The sequence below is a fragment of the Fundulus heteroclitus genome, unplaced genomic scaffold (assembly GCF_011125445.2).
Source record: "Fundulus heteroclitus isolate FHET01 unplaced genomic scaffold, MU-UCD_Fhet_4.1 scaffold_53, whole genome shotgun sequence".
Lineage (NCBI taxonomy): Eukaryota > Metazoa > Chordata > Actinopteri > Cyprinodontiformes > Fundulidae > Fundulus > Fundulus heteroclitus.
In genome coordinates this window covers 331,746-352,378 of record NW_023396956.1, presented here as the reverse complement: position 1 = coordinate 352,378, position 20,633 = coordinate 331,746, and positions in this window count along the sequence as shown.

The following is a 20,633-nucleotide window of genomic DNA, read 5'->3' as shown; positions in this document are numbered from 1 at the left end:
TAGCCTCATAATGGCTTCTCCGTGTCTGACTAAGTCTCCTATCTGCTGCTCTCTGTGTCAGATGTTCAGTTATTCCTCTGCCTCCTTTAGTGATGATGGTACATGTAATAAATGTAGTGTTTTTGTAGCTTTGGAGGCGAGGGTGTCAGAATTGGAGACCCGGCTCCGTGCTGTTGAAAAACCAGCTGATAGCCGCTCTTTTGCTAGCGCGGAGCCGCATAGAGTAACTTCACGTAGCGAACCTAAAGCAGTAGCACCCGAGCAGCCTGGTAACCAGGCTGGCTGGGTGACAGTTCGTAGGAAGCATAGCTCTAGATTACAGACCCCAGATCACCACCAACCCATCTGCGTTTCTAATAAATTTTCCCCTCTGAGCGACAATCTCGCCGAGGAGCCGACCTTAATTATTGGCAGCTCCATAATGAGAAATGTGGCACTAAAGAAACCAGGGACCATAGTTAAATGCCTACCAGGGGCCAGAACAGGCGACATAGAATCCTACCTAAAACTACTGGCTAAGGAGAAGCGTAAATACCGCAAAATTGTTATTCACGCTGGCGGTAATGACACCCGGTCACGCCGATCAGAGGTCACCAAAGTTGGTGTTGCTTCGGTTTGTGAGTTTGCTAAAACTATGTCGGACTCTGTAATTTTCTCTGGTCCCCTGCCTGATCTGACCAGTGATGACATGTTTAGCCGCATGTCATCATTCAACCGCTGGTTGTCTAGGTGGTGTCCAGAAAACGACGTGGGCTACATTGATAACTGGAGAACTTTCTGGGGAAAACCTGGTCTGATCCGGAGAGACGGCATCCATCCCACTTTGGATGGTGCAGCTCTTCTTTCTAGGAATCTGGCCGGATTTATTAGTCCTCCTAAATGCTGACAACCCAGGGTCCAGACCAGGAAGCAGAGCCGTAGTTTAACACACCTCTCTGCAGCTTCTGTATTGTTACCCACCCATTATCCTATTGAGACGGTGTCTTTCCCACGGCCAAAACTTAACAGATCAAAAACTGATCTAAAAGGAACAAATCATAAAAACCTAATAAAAATCAATATGGTTCACCTTGAAACTAAAAATAAAATAATAAAATGTGGTCTATTAAATATAAGGTCTCTCCCTCCAAAGACTTTGTTAGTTAATGAATTAATTTCTGATAATCAGATTGATTTGTTTTGTCTCACAGAAACCTGGCTACAAGAGGACTACGTTAGTATAAATGAGTAAACCCCCTCCAGTTATTCAAATTTCCACATTCCCAGATCTGTGGGAAGAGGAGGAGGAGTGGCAACTATCTTTCAGTCTGATTTATTAATTAGTCCCAGGCCAATTAATAACTACAGTTCTTTTGAACATTTAACCCTCAGTTTCCCTCATCCAAACTGCAAAGCAATAAAACCTCTTCTGTTTGTTGTTTTGTATCGTCCACCAGGCCCTTACACTCAGTTTTTGGATGAGTTGTCAGATTTCTTATCTGATTTGGTGTTAAATACTGATAAGGTTATTATAGTGGGTGATTTTAACATCCATGTTGACACTGAATGTGATAACCTTAGTGTAGCCTTTAAAACTATCCTAGATTCAATTGGTTTTGCTCAAAATGTGCATGAACCGACGCACTCTCGGCTCCATACTTTAGACCTTGTGCTGACATATGGCATTGATTGTGAAGAATTAACAGTATTTCCTCACAACCCTGTCCTGTCTGATCATTTTTTAATAACATTTGAGTTTAATCTAACTGAATTCTCCACCCCCAAAAGAGGGTTCCATTATAGTAGATTTTTATCGGATAATGCTGTATCAAAACTTAAAGAGTCTGTCCCCTTCTTAATATCCTCAGTATTGCAGAAATGCCCTGTAGATGGCAGCATTGCTGTTTCTTCCCATTCACAAATCGATACCTTTGCTAACAATGTGACTTCCTCATTGCGTTCTGCATTAGACAATGTAGCTCCCTTGAAAAAGAAGGTGATTATTCACAGGAAGCTGGCTCCTTGGTTTAATTCAGAGCTGCGTTCCTTGAAGCGCAATGTTAGGAAATTGGAGAGAAAATGGCGCTCTACACACCAAGAGGAATCCTACTTAATCTGGAGGGACAGACTATTGTTGTATAACAAGACCCTCCGCAGAGTTAGAGCAGCATATTTTTCATCATTAATTGAAGAGAATAAAAATAATCCTAGATTTCTCTTTAGTACAGTTGCCAAACTTACCCAGAGCCACAGCTCTGTTGATCCATCCATTCCCTTAGCTCTCAGTAGTAATGATTTTATGGGATTCTTCATAAATAAAATTGATGCCATTAAAAATAAAATAATTGGCATCCTCCCAAACATGATTACCTCGTCCTCAGTAAGTGAGGCAGCATTGGAGGAATCTTTAGAATCTGCGCAGTGTTTGAACTGTTTAGAAGCAGTAGAGCTTTCTGAGCTATCTAAAATTTTAGCTTCATCTAAACCTTCTACCTGTATGTTAGACCCAATCCCAACCAAGTTGTTTAAGGACATATTCCCTTTGATCAGTGGCACTATTTTAGACATGATTAATCTATCCTTAGTAAATGGATATGTACCACAGGCTTTTAAAGTAGCTGTTATTAAACCTTTACTTAAGAAACCTTCTCTTGATCAAGATGAGTTAGTAAATTACAGACCTATATCTAATCTTCTTTTCTTATCTAAAATTCTTGAGAAAGTAGTTGCTAATCAACTTTGTGAACATTTACAAAGTAATGACCTACTTGAGGAGTTTCAGTCAGGCTTCAGAGCTCATCATAGCACTGAAACAGCTCTGGTGAAGGTCACTAATGATATTCTCATGGCCTCAGATAATGGACTTGTGTCTATACTTGTCCTGTTAGATCTCAGTGCTGCGTTTGATACAGTTGATCACAATATTCTCCTACAAAGACTTGAACATACTGTAGGGATTAAGGGGAAAGCATTAGGCTGGTTTAAATCTTATCTGTCAGACAGATTCCAATTTGTTCATGTTAATAATAAATCTTCCTCAAACTCTAGGGTCACCTGTGGAGTACCACAGGGTTCAGTCCTTGGACCAATTCTCTTTACTATATATATGCTTCCGATAGGCAAAATTATCAGACAGCATGGGATTAATTTCCACTGTTATGCTGATGACACTCAGCTATATTTATCCATAAATCCTGATGAATCCAATCAATTACTTCGACTGCAGTCATGTCTTGATGACATCAAAAGCTGGATGACTTTAAATTTCCTGCATCTAAATTCTGACAAGACCGAAGTTTTAATCTTTGGGCCAGAGTCCTCAAAAAATAAACTTCTTAACCAATCACTTAATCTGGGTGGCATTAAACTGGCCTCTGGTAATAAAGTCAAAAATCTTGGTGTTATTTTTGACCAAGACATGTCATTTAAATCCCATATTAAACAGGTTTCCAGAGTTTCCTTTTTTCACCTCCGGAATATCGCCAAAATTAGAAACATTCTGTCCAGGACTGATGCTGAAAAACTAGTCCATGCATTTGTTACTTCAAGGCTGGACTATTGTAATTCTTTACTATCAGGAATTCCACAAAATGCAGTTCAAAGCCTTCAGCTGATCCAAAATGCTGCAGCAAGAGTTCTGATGAAAATCAACAAGAGGGATCATATTTCTCCAATTTTAGCTTCCCTTCATTGGCTTCCTGTTAAATCAAGAATAGAATTTAAAATTCTCCTTCTAACGTATAAAGCCCTTAATAATCAAACTCCATCATATATCAGAGCTCTGATTACCCCGTATGTTCCTAACAGAGCACTTCGCTCTCAGACTGCAGGTCTGCTGGTGGTTCCTAGAGTCTCTAAAAGTAGAATGGGAGGCAGATCCTTTAGCTATCAGGCTCCTCTCCTGTGGAACCAACTCCCAGTTTTGGTCCGTGAGGCAGACACCCTGTCTATTTTTAAGACTAGGCTTAAAACTTTTCTTTTTGACAAAAATTATAACTAGTGGCTCATGTTACTCTCAGCTACCTTTATAGTTTTACTGCTATAGGCTTAGGTTACTGGAGTATATCAGGATCTAATTTTCTCACTATATTGAGTTCTACTGTTCTTCAATTATGCATTATGTGTTGTCATTTCTGCTTTAACTTTCTGTTCTCTCTCTTTTCTCTTCATAGTAGGTACACCTGGTCTGGCGTTCTGTTAACTGTGACATCATCCAGAGAAGACGGCTCACCCGCTACTTCCATCTAATGTAGAACAGATTACTAGATCAATGTGTGCTTCTGTGCTTTTTGTTTCTCTTGTTGTGTCTCTGTTCTGTCTTCTGTAACCCCAGTCGGTCGAGGCAGATGACCGTTCATACTGAGCCCGGTTCTGCCGGAGGTTTTTTTCCCGTTAATGGGTGGTTTTTCTTCCCACTGTCGCTTCATGCTTGCTCAGTATGAGGGATTGCAGCAAAGCCATGTACAATGCAGATGACTCTTCCTGTGGCTCTACGGTTCCCCAGGAGTGAATGCTGCTTGTCGGGACTTTGATGCAATCAACTGGTTTCCTTATATAGGACATTTTTGACCAATCTGTATAATCTGACCCAATCTGTATAATATGATTGAACTTGACTTTGTAAAGTGCCTTGAGATGACATGTTTCATGATTTGGCGCTATATAAATAAAATTGAATTGAATTGAATTGAATTGATCTCACAGTGGAGAAATTCATGTCACATCGGCTCAATAATCAAAAGAAGGAGCCAAAAGGAGGAAAAGGTGCATGAGGTATATACTGTGTGTCCACATATATACAGTGGATCAAGAGAAAAAAATAAAGCAGAGATTTAAGATGACTTATGTACATTTAAGATGACTTATATGCATATGGATTTCACCTTGTACATTATAGTGGTACCAGGTAAAGAACAACAGTGAGGTAGTGAGATAACTATAACAGCTGAAGTCTCTTATTTAACAGGATTATTGCACGGGGTATTAAATAAAATTGCACATTAGTTATTATTAGTTAGTTCCTTTTTACAGACGGTGTCTAAGTCTGGCACTAAAGGAGCTGCTCAGCATTACAGTTAGATCTGGCTAAGAATCATGGACCCATCAGCCAATAAGCTGCTGAAGCAGTCAGCACGATCAGTTTGCAGCTCCAAGCCGTTTCCTGCTCAGAGCATTCTGGAAGACTCATTGTGCTCGATACAGAAACCTCATTCCCCGCTCAGAACAACAGGAATCATTAACCCAGAGACTCTGCTGTCGGTTCCATTCAAGCGTTTTATCAGGATCCGAGTCTGTTTACAGAGGTTGAGGCAGATCTTATTGCAGATCTTCGGCCCGATCTCTTTTTTTGTTTCGGATCAGTGTCTTGATTCCACGGAGGGGTGTTTCCTTCAGCAAGAGTTTTTGCAGACTTGTCTCCACGAGCAGATGAAAGTCTGCAGCACTTCCAGACTGGCAAGCAACGCAAACGCCGTCGTAGATCTGCTAGACAGAGCTCTACTGATCCCGCTAACCCTCCTTTCGTCTCCGATGCCCTAGTGTCAGAAAGGTCCTCCATTTCTGTTACCGGTCGTTTCCGCCTGTTTGTTCAGCCGAGCCAATCCCTGTTACTGCCAAGTCGGCCATAGCGCCTCCTAGTGGCGCTCCAGAAGCCGACTACAAGTCACTGGAGGACAAGATAAGATCTTTTGCCCCCATAATTAAACGCCTCAGGGAGGCTCTTTGCTGCCGTTATTTGGCTGATTTGGAGGCAAAATTAAAGGAGGTGCAGGGACACTACAGGTCGGCCCTCCAGGCGTTTTATAGCCCACCACCAGGGTCTGTCCCGAGGGTCTGACCGACGCCTTGGTCCCTGAAGCTGTCCCTGAGCGTCCTGCCGACGCCTCGGCTCCCTTTAAGCCCCATCAGGGGGTCCAGGAGGTCCCGCCTCTGCCCAAGCCCCGAGGGGAGGTCCAGAAGGACAGGCCTTCGTCCGAGCCCCAAGAAGGGGTCCAGGAGGGTTCACCTCCGCCGGAGCCTCCAGGTGTGACCCAGGAGAGTCCGTCACCGACCTCCGACGTGGGGAATCAGGGGGGTCCGGCGTTAGTCCACAACACGGCAACCCAGAAGGGTTCGGCCCTGCTCCGTGGTGGTTGGATCCAGGAGGGTCTTGGTGGCCGTATCCCTTGTCGGGGCAGTGGAGGATGTAGAGGTCTTCGGGTCCCTCTCCGGATTGGTCGCCCCTAGGGCCTAGTAGGGGGTCCAAGACATCGAGGTCCCGGAAGGATCCAAGAACCTACAGGCTCCCCCAGAGGCGCCCACCTCCACTCCCTCAACCTGACAGCCAGCTCTCGGAGTTCCTGTTCTGGCTGTCACTTCCAGAGACTGTCCAGAGACTAATTCTGGGACTTTTTGTCTCTAAAGGACTGGCACTTAACAACAGGCTGCAGCCAGGCGTCTGTAGCAGCCTGTAGCCAGGCTCCCTCTTCAGTGGCCAGTAGTCCAGCGCCCTCTGTGACTTTTAGCCTGTAGTCCCCTGGGTCGACCGCCGGACATCCGGCCCCTTTGACTTTTTAAGAACTCTGGTTTTGGATTCGCCCTTTGAGGGTTGTTTTCTGTTTTGGACTTATATTTGGTTGTTTTTATTTTTTCAGACTCTGGCCCTCCAGCCTGTAGCCCCCTCCACCCGCCGGTCTGACTTTTGTTTTGTTTTCTTTGGACTTTCTGAGACGTTGGAGGGCGTCTGGTATCCGCCCTTGAGGGAGGGGCACTGTAATATATTGGGTTCTGTCTTGGTTTTATGTTTATTATTTGATCAATTGTCCTCTCTCCTGCTTTAGTTTTCTATTGTTTGTGTTCTTTCTCAGTTTTTGAGTTCTATCAGGATCTCTCACTGATGTCTGGTTTGATTTCCTATTGCACACACCTGCCTAGCTCCGCCCAGTTGCTCATTACCTTCCACCTGCACATGCCAGTATTTAACCAGCGTTCAAGCCAGACATCAGTGCCAGATCTTCTCGTGTGCCAGTCGGTGAGTCGTATCCAGCACCTTCAGTTTGCCTGTTGATTCTGACCTGCTTGTCTCACGGATTTCTGAGCCAGCCTGTTTCTGTTCTGTTTGCTTCTGCCTGTTTTTGTACTACCAGTCTGTTTTTGCCTGACCTGGTTCTGACTATTGGACTTTTAGTTTTACCTGATCCCTGCTTGAGAGTCTGTTCATCTGTGAACCGTTTTGGACCAGTTAGACTCCTGAACCTGCCTGTCTCCTGTTTTGTTTTCGGTCAGCTTTTAATAAATCTAGTTATCACACATTCTGCTTGTTTGGCTGAATTCTGGGTCCTTATTCTCTGGATCATTACACCAACTGCCTCTAACTGCCGTAGTAACTGCCGTAGTAACTGAAAATAAACCTGAAATTTGGAATGTTAGAGTGAAAATGGCACTACAAAATAACAGCTCATTCAAAACAATGGTCCTTTCAGATTCATGCCTGAAAGGCAACACAGATGGAGTCTGACTTGAGATGATACATTGTGAATTGCTGTTATATGAATAAAACTGAATTGAATTGAACACCTCCTCTCTGCATACATCAGGAGGTGGTGGAGCGTGGACAGCATCAGGTTCCTGGGCGATCACAGCTCCTTTCACCTCCTGGACTGTGAACACCCCCCACCTGGTGAAGAAGGCCAACAACAGCTCTTCTTCCTCAGGAAACTGAAACAGACTAAACTTTCCACTCTCATTTTATGCTGCTCATAACATTTTATAGAGCTACAGTAGAAAGCACCTCCGTGTCTCAGCGTGACAGTATGCTGTGGGAGCTGCACGGTCCAGGAGAGGAAGGATTTAGCACAGGTGGTGAGTTCAACACAGGAGATTGTGGGATGCCGTCTGCAGGATCTGGACATGGTTTATGCTACAAGAGTCAAGAAGAGGACTCTTTTAGCAATAATTGCGCAGTATGTTTCCCCTTCTGACAAGTCTTTCTAAATCTAATATCTATATTGTGTCGTGCATTTTTGTGGGTCTGCATCCATTAAACCCAGCAGCAGAGGCCACTGGATCTCCTGTCTTGAGATGTTGCCATCAACTGACCCAGAGTCTTCAGGATCACCTTGGTACTGATTCTTGGGTTCTTCCTCAGCTCCAGGACCACCACCCTTCACAGATTCTTCTTCTGTATTTAACAGGAAGCTAAAATAGAAGTATGAACTCGTTTTATTTTCATCACAACTCTTGCTGCAGTGATTGCATCAGCTGAAGGCTTTTAATGGCGTTTTCTGGGCTTCCTGATACAGACCATTACAGCCCATGGAACTTCTCATTCATTTGTTTGGATCCAGCAGAACCAGAACCTTCTGCAGCTTCAGAGAGTGTCTGATGAACACTGCCAGTATTTTACTGCAGGATGGTGTCGGTCACACCAGAACTGTCCAGAATTAAAGTCCTTTTATTGGTCTCATATACAATTTTTACGTTTGTAGAATTTGGGGATTTAGAATAAAATATGAAGCAGAAATACATCAGTCTTTAAGGAAAGCCTCAAAATAACTAAGGATTGTTCCTATTTGAATAAAATTGGTGAAATTAATGTTGATCATACTCCAACATATTGATACTCTTTGGACTGACCTTTTAAAAATACTTAGTTGGTTTTGAAAACAGAAAGTTTGTTTGGAGGGTTTAAGAAACAGCCCCTTGTGTCCAGTAGAGGGCGCACTAACCCTTTCACTGCAGCAGGGTTGGTGGGGAAGGTTTGCAGTGATGGGAACTGTGGTTCTTTTCAGTGTACTGAATCACTAGAATCAGTACATTAAAATGATTCGTTCAAAAGATCCGTTCACACAATCATTCAGTTCATGTAATTTTTTGATTTCTTACAATTAAAATAGGCAAGTATGGAGGGTCGCAAATTTTAGTTTGCTATTTATATACCTTAAACTGCATTTTGGTTGTTTTACATTTAAAATAGGAAATAAATGTGGCTTTTGTGACAACCCTTCACAGAACTTTAAATGCCTATTTTTGTTACAGTTAAAATAAGTAATAAAGATAAAACAGAGACTCCACCTGAATGTGTCTAATAACAGCTCCTAGCTCCTGTTTCTAGCTCCTAGCTCCTAACTCCTTTTTTATTTTATTTATTTTATTTTAGAAGCTTTATAACAACATCTCAATTTTAGATTACCAAAAAATAAGCAGAACAAAAATAAATACAATAATAGTAAAGAAGGAGACTCAGATTTGCATTTCCAACTGTACAACTGCACATAAGTCTTTTCATAAGTTTCATAGAGTTTACAAGTTAAGGTAACTTTTGAAATAAATAATGTTAGGGGTACATTTCTGTATTTTGTTCCTGTGGATAAAAATTTTGCTAAACAGAAAATAACATTAATAAAGATTTCGTCATCTTTGTTTTTTTATTACAATCCAAATGTCATCTCTTGTATCAGAAATGGGTAATAAAGGAAAACCACCGATCAACCAGGTCTGCAAGTCACTCCAGAAGTTTCTAACAATTGCACAGAAGAAGAAGAAGTGGTCGGTTGTTTGGATATAATTTTCACAAAATGTGCAAGTATTATCGTCTATATTAAAACGTCTTCTAAGTAATTCTTTAGATGAACATGTATTAGTCATCATTTTGAAGTGTGTTTATTTTACTTTAGGAGCTTCAGGGAAAATCAGATACAGATCTTAGTTTAACAACTGAATTGTTATCAAATTTACTCAGGATGTCATTATTTTGTCGCCCAGGGAATAAATGGTCAGTCTAACATGTTCTAATGAAGAGGTTGTTGCAGATTTTGTCTAAAAATTGGCCTCTTTGAATTAATACCTGGGGTATCTGAGGTTGGATAGTATGTTATATTATTAGAGTTCTAGACAGAATTTTTAATTCTTGGGGAAGTGCATTGTGCAAATGATAAAAGTCTAAAAGGAGGGTTGAAGTTGTCTGTGTCGCAGAAACAAAATAAAAATCTACTTTTACGAGGTTTCTCAGACCCCTTGCATTAAAAGATAAAAAGAGATTTCACTTTTAATCAGAATGGTAAGGTAGTGAACAGAAAATATCAATTAAAATAAAAGGTTAACCAGTACTGATACCAAGAGTATTAAATGGGAAACTAAAGGAACAATCTCCTGCGAACATGATGAACTTTAAACTAAACCTGGATCCAGCAGGATTAGGGCATCACTCTCTGGCCATTAACATAAGCGTAGGGACCTCTGAACATTCAGACCCTCCTTCCTTGCCCGCTCCACTTTAGGCCAGACTTCTTTGGTGACATCCTCTGCAAAGCCAAGGTTAAGGCCCTCACAGATTAGGAGGCTTTTTGTTGCTTTCCAAAGTTCATCCCTGGATCTCCCAGCAGTAAAGCGCAGGGCGGTCAGTGGTCTTCCCCAGTCGATGCACGGTGTCCAGGATCCAGTTCTGTCCTTCCAGTGAGGCAGAATCTGCAACAGGAGATCAACGGTGAGCTCTTCATCCGGCCCCTCCTTCAGACCATTCAACCTTAACGTCCATCTTCTTCTCTATCGCTCCATCTCAGTAGCTTTTCTTTCCAGTTCTGCCATTTTCCAACTCAACATTTTGCTCTTTCAGACGTTTCACCTCCTTCATTAACTCGGCATTCTTTTATTCCCTCGGCATTGAATTCCACAGCCTTAACGTTAGCGATGGCTAACAGGTTATCTGCAAGGCTTTTTTTTAAGTCGGACATCAATGTTTAAAGTGAGTTAACTGCTTCAAGGATAGTGGATTAGAAACTGGCTGCAGATTGGTCTCAGAGTCAGAAGTTGCAGGTTCTGCAGCTCGGATGTTTTCAACGGTGTCAGAGTTTTAGCCAGAAGACAGAAGGGTTTTGGTTCCTTTAGCATCAGTATCCATAACATCCATGGTCCATATGTCATGTGTGTAGAGAGCCTTAGCTTTAGCATTAGCTTTAGGGTTAGCTTTGGCCATACCTGTTGTAAAGGGTAATGACAGAGGTTGGTTTTATTTTGTGTGAACCCGTTGAAAGTATTGAAGGTTTCAGTGTTTAGCAGAGACGTAATTTCCTTCTTGTTTATGATCCAGTTTATATTTCTCAGGGGTTTGCTCCGGAGAGTGCTTACTGCTGTTAGCTCCCTTCGCCATCTTCCCCTCCATCGTTTGGCTACCAGAGCTAAGGAGCTCTAAGGTAGGCTACAATCCCGCTGCAGATTCACATACTGCACAAATCTGGGCTGTTCGGTCGTTCACGCTGCAACACTGAGTCACAGCGAGGCTGAATGAACAGAGCTAATTGTTCACGCTGACAGGAATAAGGGAGTTCATCCTGCAATTGGCGGGTTGCCGGTTTAATCCCCCACTCTGTCTCTGTCGTTGTGTCCTCGGGCAAGACTCTTCACCCACATCGCCTGCTGGTGGTGGTCAGAGGAACCGGTGGCTCCGGTGCATGGCAGCCTGGCTTCTGTCAGTCCGCCCCAGGGCAGCTGTGGCTGCTAACACAGCTCACCACCGTCAGGGTGTGAATGGATGAATAAGTGAACTGTAGAGTGAAGCGCTTTGGAGGTCATCAGACTAGTTACAGCGCTATACAAGTACCAGACATTTACCATGCTTTGCTATTAGACAGTTTGAATAACCACATCATACATAAAAAACTAGAGAAATGTTAATAAAATTGTACTATAATTGTCATCATTTGAGTGACAAATAGTCTCTAATTCTATTTTATAGAGCAGCAACTATTAGACAATAAAAAAGATGTTGATTATTAAAAAAAACTTAGTCATGTATCAAAGTGTTTAAAAATATATAAACATTGCTGCCGCTCACTTCCAGTGGCAGGCAGCAGTTCCCCAAGGCAGCTGCAGAGGGCAGTAGAGCCCCAGTTCCCCAGTGCAAGGCCCCATCATCACAGGAGCTCAGCTCCAAGGAAAGAAAGCAGCACAAAAAGAGAGCGAGCTTTATAAATGACACCTGTGGCTGCAACGCTCCCTGTCACCTGTTGATGTGCCCCTGGGCAAGGCACTAACCCCAGGTTGCCTACCAATCTGCATCTGGGTGCATGAATGTGACTGTAGTTTAAATCGCTTTGAGTGGTCAGCGTGACTAGAAATCGTTATAAATACATATATAAATTCAGTCCATTTACGAGATTAATGATTGAGATTAATTGAAACTACGCAACAGGATAGTTTTATTTAAACTGTCTAACTGGAACGATGGAGAGTTTATCTGGAAATGAATAATTTGTTCACCTTTAATGTTGATGCAGGGAAGGTTGGCTTATTAAAGAGAACCAGCCTGACTGCAAACCTGTTCATTTTCTCCACTTTTTACACGAGAGTTTAAAATCTTTGTAAACATTAAGCCATGTTAAAACAGTGAACCACAATTTTGTTTCTCAATGCATCTTTATTTGACATTTTAACAGTAAAATATATATTTGATAGAAACAATATAAGAATTAAAATAAGTTAGTTCAATTTAAAACTAATACTTTTACATATGATAATTTATACAGGTGATAAATAAAGGTTAGTGACAACAAGAGGCTATAAAGGTGTGAAGACTAGAACAAGTGATGATGGAAATTATCGATAGATTAGTCGACTATCAAGATCATCGTTAGTTGCAGCCATACTAGTTTATAAACATATTAAATTAATACTATTATGGGAAGTGACCTGTACAGGGTGTACCCCGCCTCTTGCCCAGTGAACGCTGGAGATAGGCACCAGCAACCCCCGCGACCCCATGAGGGATAAGCGGTTTGGAAAATGGATGGATGGATGGATTATGGGAAGTAAAATCTGTTTTCTGCTCGACTCCATGGTCCGGGCTAGTGTTAGCTTAGCGTTAGCTTAGGTTAGCACAGTTGCTGTTTTGTTTTTGTCTTTCAGAACTTTATTGGTAAAAATATAGGCGATCAAAAAACAGTAAACAAATTATGTTCACAAACAGCAGCCAGTGTCACTTACATCAAAGAAAAAGATGTAGAAAGTAAAGGTTTCCGTTAAAATGAAGAAATGGTTTGGTTCTTTTGAGTGACTGGTGAACAGAGATGTTCCGTCTGAAAAGCTCCTGGTCAGATTGTTGCTCAGAGACAAACTGGAGCAAAACTTTCTCACCTGAGGTTTTACGCTGCAGAACGTTCCTGTAACTGCAGCTGGACACACAGGCTTTGATTTAGTTTCTACATCAATGGATGGATCTCATTACAGGATAACTAGAATATAAAGACCACAATGTGACACTTAGCAAACTCTGCCAGCTGAGTCTTCTCTGAGCAGATTTTTTCTGACCTCACAGTAAAAGTTTCCCACAACGCGTCTCTCAGCCAGTCTAAAATACGCTCTGTATCTGCGGCTGCCAGCTGTGAATTATACCCTTCACACTCTGGGGAACACAAAGTGACGATTGTGATTGTGTTTTAATTGTGACGCGGAGCTAAAAGCGATGGCTTCCTCTGAGAACGGGACAGATTTATGGGGCCTGTCCTGGCCGCTTGCCCCACATCCTCTCTGATCTGCTTTTACTCCGGCGACCCCACGGCCCCTGGGGGTCGTTAGCGAGCCCCCGGAATGGTCCCACTGGCCGGCAGCCCATTTTACACCGCTTGTTTTCCAATCAAATCACTATATTTAACGGGGACACGAGCCCAGGGCCAAGTCCAAACAGACATCTGTTTGAAATTGGTCCTCGCAATTATTTCGCACAGAAGCTCTCTCGGTGCCCCCTCCTCCTGCTCCTTGCCCCACTTTGGTCTTTTGTTTGTTGTTGTTTGTTTTCAGACCCCCTCCACACTCTGGACTGCTAATGGAGCGAAACGAGTAGGGGGAAGTGGGGGTTTGAGGCTCTGGCTCCTATAACCGCTGTCAGAGATATGCAGGCAGCGAGAATGGTAAAACCAGTGAGGCCTTTGTGATTCAGCACAAAGCAGGTTTTTTACTCTGAGCAGGGAGCAGCTTTTACTCTGCGGGGCTCTGAACTGCTGCCAGCAGCCATGACGTCTTCATCAGCCCAGCCAGAGAGCCGCTACCTGGTGACAGATCTGTGAACTTTCCATGCAAAGCCCTCCATGCTTCTAGCAGACCTGCTAAAGATTATTTTACTGAAGAATCTCACTCTGAAAGTGTGAAAAATGCCACCTTTTTAATTCAGTTCAATTTAGTTTAATTTATATAGCTCCAATTCACATCTCATCATCTCAAGGCTCTTTCCAAAGTCAGACTCCATCAGATCCTCCAGGTTGGTGAGAAAGTTTCCTCTCTAAGGAAACCCAGCAGGTTGCATCAAGTCTCTCCAAGCAGCATTCACTCCTCCTGAAAGAGCGTAGAGCCACAGTGGACAGTCGTCTGCATTGTTGATGGCTTTGCAGCAATCCCTCATACTGAGCATGCATGAAGCGACAGTGGAGAGGAAAACTCCCCTTTAACAGGGAGGAGAACCTCCAGCAGAACCAGAACCAGGCTCAGTGTGAACGCTCATCTGCCTCCACCCACTGGGGCTTAGAGAAGACAGAGCAGAGACACAGAAAGCACAGAAGCTCACATTGACCCAGGAGTACTTTCTATGTTAGAGAAGACAGAGCAGAGACACAGAAAGCTCAGAAGCTCACATTGACCCAGGAGTACTTTCTATGTTAGAGAAGACAGAGCAGAGACACAGAAAGCACAGAAGCTCACATTGACCCAGGAGTACTTTCTATGTTAGAGAAGACAGAGCAGAGACACAGAAAGCACAGAAGCTCACATTGACCCAGGAGTACTTTCTATGTTAGAGAAGACAGAGCAGAGACACAGAAAGCACAGAAGCTCACATTGACCCAGGAGTACTTTCTATGTTAGAGAAGACAGAGCAGAGACACAGAAAGCACAGAAGCTCACATTGACCAAGGAGTACTTTCTATGTTAGAGAAGACAGAGCAGAGACACAGAAAGCACAGAAGCTCACATTGACCCAGGAGTACTTTCTATGTTAGAGAAGACAGAGCAGAGACACAGAAAGCTCAGAAGCTCACATTGACCCAGGAGTACTTTCTATGTTAGAGAAGACAGAGCAGAGACACAGAAAGCACAGAAGCTCACATTGACCCAGGAGTACTTTCTATGGTAGATGGTAATAGAGGATGATCTGCCTCCCCTGATGATGTCACAGCTAACAGAACGCCAGACCAGGTGTACCTTCTATGAAGAGAGAAATGACAGAGAACAAAATGTTAAAAGCTGAAATAACAACAAACAAAGCAGATTGGAGAGCAGTAGGAGAACTCAGCAGAGAGAGAGAAATAGACCCTGATGTCCTCCAGCAGCCTAAGCCTATAGCAGCATAACTATAGAGGTAGATCAGGGTAACATGAGCCACTCTGACTAGAAGCTTTGTCACAAAGGAAAGTTTTAAGATTAGTCTTAAAAGTAGACGGGGTGTCTGCCTCACGGACCAAAACTGGGAGTTGGTTCCACAGGAGAGGAGCCTGATAGCTAAAGGATCTGCCTCCCATTCTACTTTTAGAGACTCTAGGAACCACCAGCAGACCTGCAGTCTGAGAGTGAAGTGCTCTGTTAGGAACATACGGGGTAATCAGAGCTCTGATATATGATGGAGCTTGATTATTAAGGGCTTTATACGTTAGAAGAAGAATTTTAAATTCTATTCTTGATTTAACAGGAAGCCAATGAAGGGAAGCTAAAACAGGAGAAATATGATCCTCTGGTTGATTTTCATCAGAATAACACGCCTCCAGGCCAAAGCTACAAGCCAGAGAAACAATATCTGGCTCTCAAAATGTGGACAGCAGTCTCCATCCTGGCCTTCCTGGACCAAGAGACGCTGGCGAGAGGAAACTCCCTTTGTGACAATGTTTCAGCGGAGCAGCAGGTTTTCTGCTAAGCAGGCTGGAAGGTTTATGGCCCGCATTAAATCCCAGCGGGTCGACGTCACATAATCCTCCAGTCCAACAAGACGGTTGGTTCAGGACACCTCTGCAGGGATATTTAGCGCCGTTGTCCTGTTGTCCATCCAAATGATGCTCTTAGCCGCTCCCCCCCATGTAGCTGATATCAGATGTGTGATAATGTTTCGTCACCTCAAATGGAGCGTTTTGACACCTTGCAGCGCTAAAAGCCAACTTCTCAGAGCGGACGTTAGCACGGTACCTCCGTCCCTCTAAAAGCTGAGTACCCTGCATGTTTCCTTCACTCATTCAGCAAAGACGGGTATGTGGTGAAAACATGGAGGAAAGAAATTCCCATCTTTGTTTAGAAAGGCCTCCGGCTACAGAACCGTCTTTTAGTTCAAATTAAAGCGTCAAACGGTCAGTTTCAGTCACAGGAAGCTGGTCACTGAGATAATGATCAGAAGTTAGAAAAGCAATAATCCTGATAAGGTGTTAAACCTGGAATCTGCCTCTAGACCAACAAAGCTGTGCAAGAACAGAGCAGATGACTGCTTCAGGTTCTGGATGGATCCGTAGAACCCAGAGTGGTTCTTCTTCTCCGGTACCAGCTCCAGCCCTTTGACCCGTCCTGCCTTATCTGGTACCTGCTCAGTGCTAGTTCCTCTTTCCTTTCATGCGCTGCTTCATTCAGCAGCTGATTGGTCTCTGTTCTTAGATATTTCCATGAATTATGGAGATAAATAGATAATAATGGTCCATTCTCATCGTTTGATGCAGTTAGGTCCAGCAGCTAAAGCTCTTATTCTTTATTATTACGTCTCTTTAAAGAAGCTATACCTGGATTTATTTTTGTCTGGTCAAGAAAATGCTGTTCACATAATTTATTATGAATTAACCACGTAATTTGATCACGATAATTGCATAAATGATCATGACAACTGACTGACTGCATGGTGGAGCGAGTCCAGGCTATTTTAGTAGAATGAGCAGTAAAATGGGACGACTGTGGATTAGCCGAGACGTAGCCTTGTGTCTGCAGCAGGACTGATGTTGAGGTGTTTAGTCTCATGCATACTGACTGGATGGAGAGGGGGCGGAGCTTACAGTCCAAACTAAACTCTCTAACTCTCTCCTGCTTCCAATCTGTGCAGAATCAGGTCCTTTAAGTTGCTGTTTGGGGGCCTAGTCTATGAGGTTTGTCTAAATCCAGCCATGGTCTGACTGGTTGTGGAGAACAGCGTAGTAAAGCCTTTATTGATTAGGGAACTGCCATTTTGGTCCGATTATTGGTCTTCACTGTGCTCAGCTTTGTGTGAAAGCCTTTGTGTAATCTGGTGCCGTGTTAAACGTCATGGTGACGTAATCAAGGTCTTCATAAAGGAATATGTGGGGCTGATTAGGGGAAACTGGAAACATGTGCCAACGATGTGATTCTTATCATTTATGGGAGTTAACGCTGCATTTTGTCTCCATCTGTTCATACGGCTTCATTTAGGACCAGATTTCCTGCTGGACGTCACCAGACCTGATGTTGAGCTGGATTTCCATCTAAATATCTCCCACTGATGGAGCTTTCACAGAAATCAGCTGAACATTCTCTTTCTAAACATTAAAGAGTTGAATAAAAGTGAAGGAAATTCTTCTCTCAGCAGGAATCAGACGCCCGTCTGACCTAGCTGCTGGTGGGGAGCTTCTCTGGGAACTCATCTCTATTCTGATGCAGGAACTTAGAGGAAGACCCTGATGGAAGGTATGACCCACTATCAGAGGTTCAGAAAGTAAAAGAGCGGTCCAGAGGTTAGGTCCAGTATCAGCATTTTCAGCTCTTCAGCAGAGACGGGGACTAAATTAACAGGATGACAGAAAACCTGTCCACTATATAAACCCCTGTGTGGACAATGCTGTTTAAATCTGGACATTTAAAGTTCTCCTGTCAGGTTGGGCTGGAGGAGAAGCTTCTTGAGGCAAACGTTAGACGAGAAGGAGGCAGATCCATGTTTTATTAAGCGACCTTTCAGCCTTTAAGGTTAATGTAAGGTGTTTCACTGCAGTCAGGTGAGCCCAGCAGATACAGAACCCTTCAGAGAGAGTAGGCCTCCATTCTTTGTTCACTTTCTACATAGGAAAATAATCTAAAGCATGAAAACATCACCAAGACTCTCAACTTCCTAGTTTCCCTCTGAATGGAGCATCAAGAAAAACCCTGATTCCTCAACGACCCACTCATACCCTCACCCTGGGTCTGAATCACCTGACCCTCGCTTCCTACGCCCCACAGAGGGTCACCATGATGGCCGTCCTCCCCAGGCTCTGTGCAAGCTGATCAGAACTCTGGGAGGTCCAGTCTGGAGCCCTGGGCCAGCAGCAGAACCACAGGTACCCTCTGTGAGCAACCTGCTGAGAGCCACAGACCTCTGGTGGGAGCTGGAGTCCATCTGCTCTCAGCTTTCATTACAGAGGAAGTCTGGCAGAGAAGACTTCTCCTGAGACGCTGCTCTGATCATTGGAGGGAAAAGCTCATATGTCCGTTTAGTCTTAGCTTTCATATTTTTGGGTTTGCTTTTAGAACAGAGCAGAAATCTCCGTTATTGTCCCTCAGAGGAGAAGTTCAGGTGGACCAGCAGCAAGAGCCCGCTGGAAGCATGCGGTGAGAACAAGAGGCTGTCCAGCGAGGACACATTTACCAGGTAACACAAAATAATCTCACCTGGTTTGGTTTTCTACAACTGGACCAGGTGAGGACTAAAAAGCTCCTTTAGGCAGTTTTTGGGTTAAATACGATGATTTCATAGGATGACGTATTAAGAGGGGCTGAAAATAAGATCTTAGATCTTTACCTGGATAAATAAAGTCTTTTTCGTTTTCATCGACCCAGCTCTCCCTTTTTAAGGTCCGGCCTCCAGGGAGTCTCTCTAAGCTGGCCTTAAACAGACCCTCCCAGCCCCTCGCTGCCTCCACAGCATCTTCACAGCAGCTCCACAGCATCTCCACCTCCTCCAGCCGCCTCCCTCAGCAGCTGCTCCTCTCCTGACAAGTTGCTCCAGAAAATCTCTGAACCTGAGCAGCCAGACGCTCTGCCTGAGGTCAGAGATCTGGATTCCTCTGTAACACGAAGCTTAGCAGGTCGAGCAGCAGAGAATCAGTGGAAAACATGCAGAAACGACCCGATCAGGTCACCCCCCCCCCCCCCCCCCCCATCCTGGCTGCAGACAGGAAGGTTCCTCTGTCTGCAGTCAGAACCTCATGGTCTCTTCTCTGTCTGATCTCTCTGCAGCGACGCTTCGCCCTCAGGCTGTTTCCCTCTCAGTCAATAAGGAGTTAAAACCAATCAGTGTCTTCTTCTTCTTCTTCTTCTTCTTCTAACTGAATATAATCTGACCCAATCTGTATAATATGATTGAACTTGATTTTGTAAAGTGTCTTGAGATGACATGTTTCATGATTTGGCGCTATATAAATAAATTGAATTGAATTGAATTGAACATCTTTTCTGCTTTTCCTGCCCTCCATACAGTTTCAGCTCTGAATCCTCATCTTATCGGTTTTCCTTCTGTCCTCGCCTCCCTTTTCCCCAGATTTGATGCTCTGGTTCATTTCTGCAGCCCCTCGCTGCTGGAGAGCCTTGCAAAGGTTTTCAACCATTAACTTACATTTATTTGAAGGACCAACGTGAAGTAGGACATTTGGACGCGGAAGGAAAAGGGTTTAAAGATTTGCTAAATAAAAATGGTAGTGAAATGTGTTTTTATGCAGGGGCTCCAGCTGTGTGCCATTTCAAAATTATAATCATCAATGTGTGCAATATCACAATAACAGGAACACTTGGGAGTTTGGTAGAATGTTACATTTCAAAATCCATGCATAGAAAATCTGCCTGAGAAAACATTTGGTCTGGTGGATGGACTTTCAGCGTCCAACGTTCGCTCTAGGTTATCCGTGGCTGAGAGGCAGCCGGGAACTTTGTGATAAAAAGAAAAGCAGAAAATGTTGGCTGATGATAATTAAAGTCAACGCCAACATGAGAGACTGCAGCCCCAGTGAAGACCTGGAGGAGCTGCAGAGACCAGCAGCTCAGGTGGAGGATCTGACCACAGGACAGCTGCTGGTGGTGGTCTCCATGAATCTGACCTTTTTGTTTTAGAGAGAAGAACGTCAGTCTGCAGACGTCCAGAGCTGCTGGAGACAGAAGACCTGCAGACTGAGGAGGTTCTGCAGGGTTCTGGATCAGAGGATGAATATAAAGACACTTCACACTTTTTATTTAAAAGAAATGTAGGAAACCATGAAGACATCTCTTCTGCCACAGAAGTCCAGTACCCTTCTAGATGCTTCCCTGCTCCAACACACCTGAACCAGGTGACCGGGTCGTTACCGGCCTCCGCTGAGCTAATGGCTACGTTCTGGTTATGTTTCAGGGCAGCAGCAGCTGGGCTCCAGTTATCCTGCTCTGAGTTGCTCTGTGGCAGGAAGTACTGACAGAACCTGGAAACATGGAAGCAACACGTGGAATCATTAAAGTCCTGCAGCTCTCTGGGGCCAGACTCTGTCATAACGAGCTCTCTGAATGATCTTTGATAACGAGATTGACGCTGATGATGCTGTGATGATGTGGCTCTTCTGTTGCGGTCTATAGCAGAGTGCAGTGTGGGTATTTCTGCCTGTATATTTGTGTTTTTACATGTTAATGGCAGCTGATTAATAAAGTAGACCTTAAAGTGGAGGCTGACAACGAGCTGAACGTGATGCAGCGCGCCTTCAGCTGACCTGGAGGGAAAACAG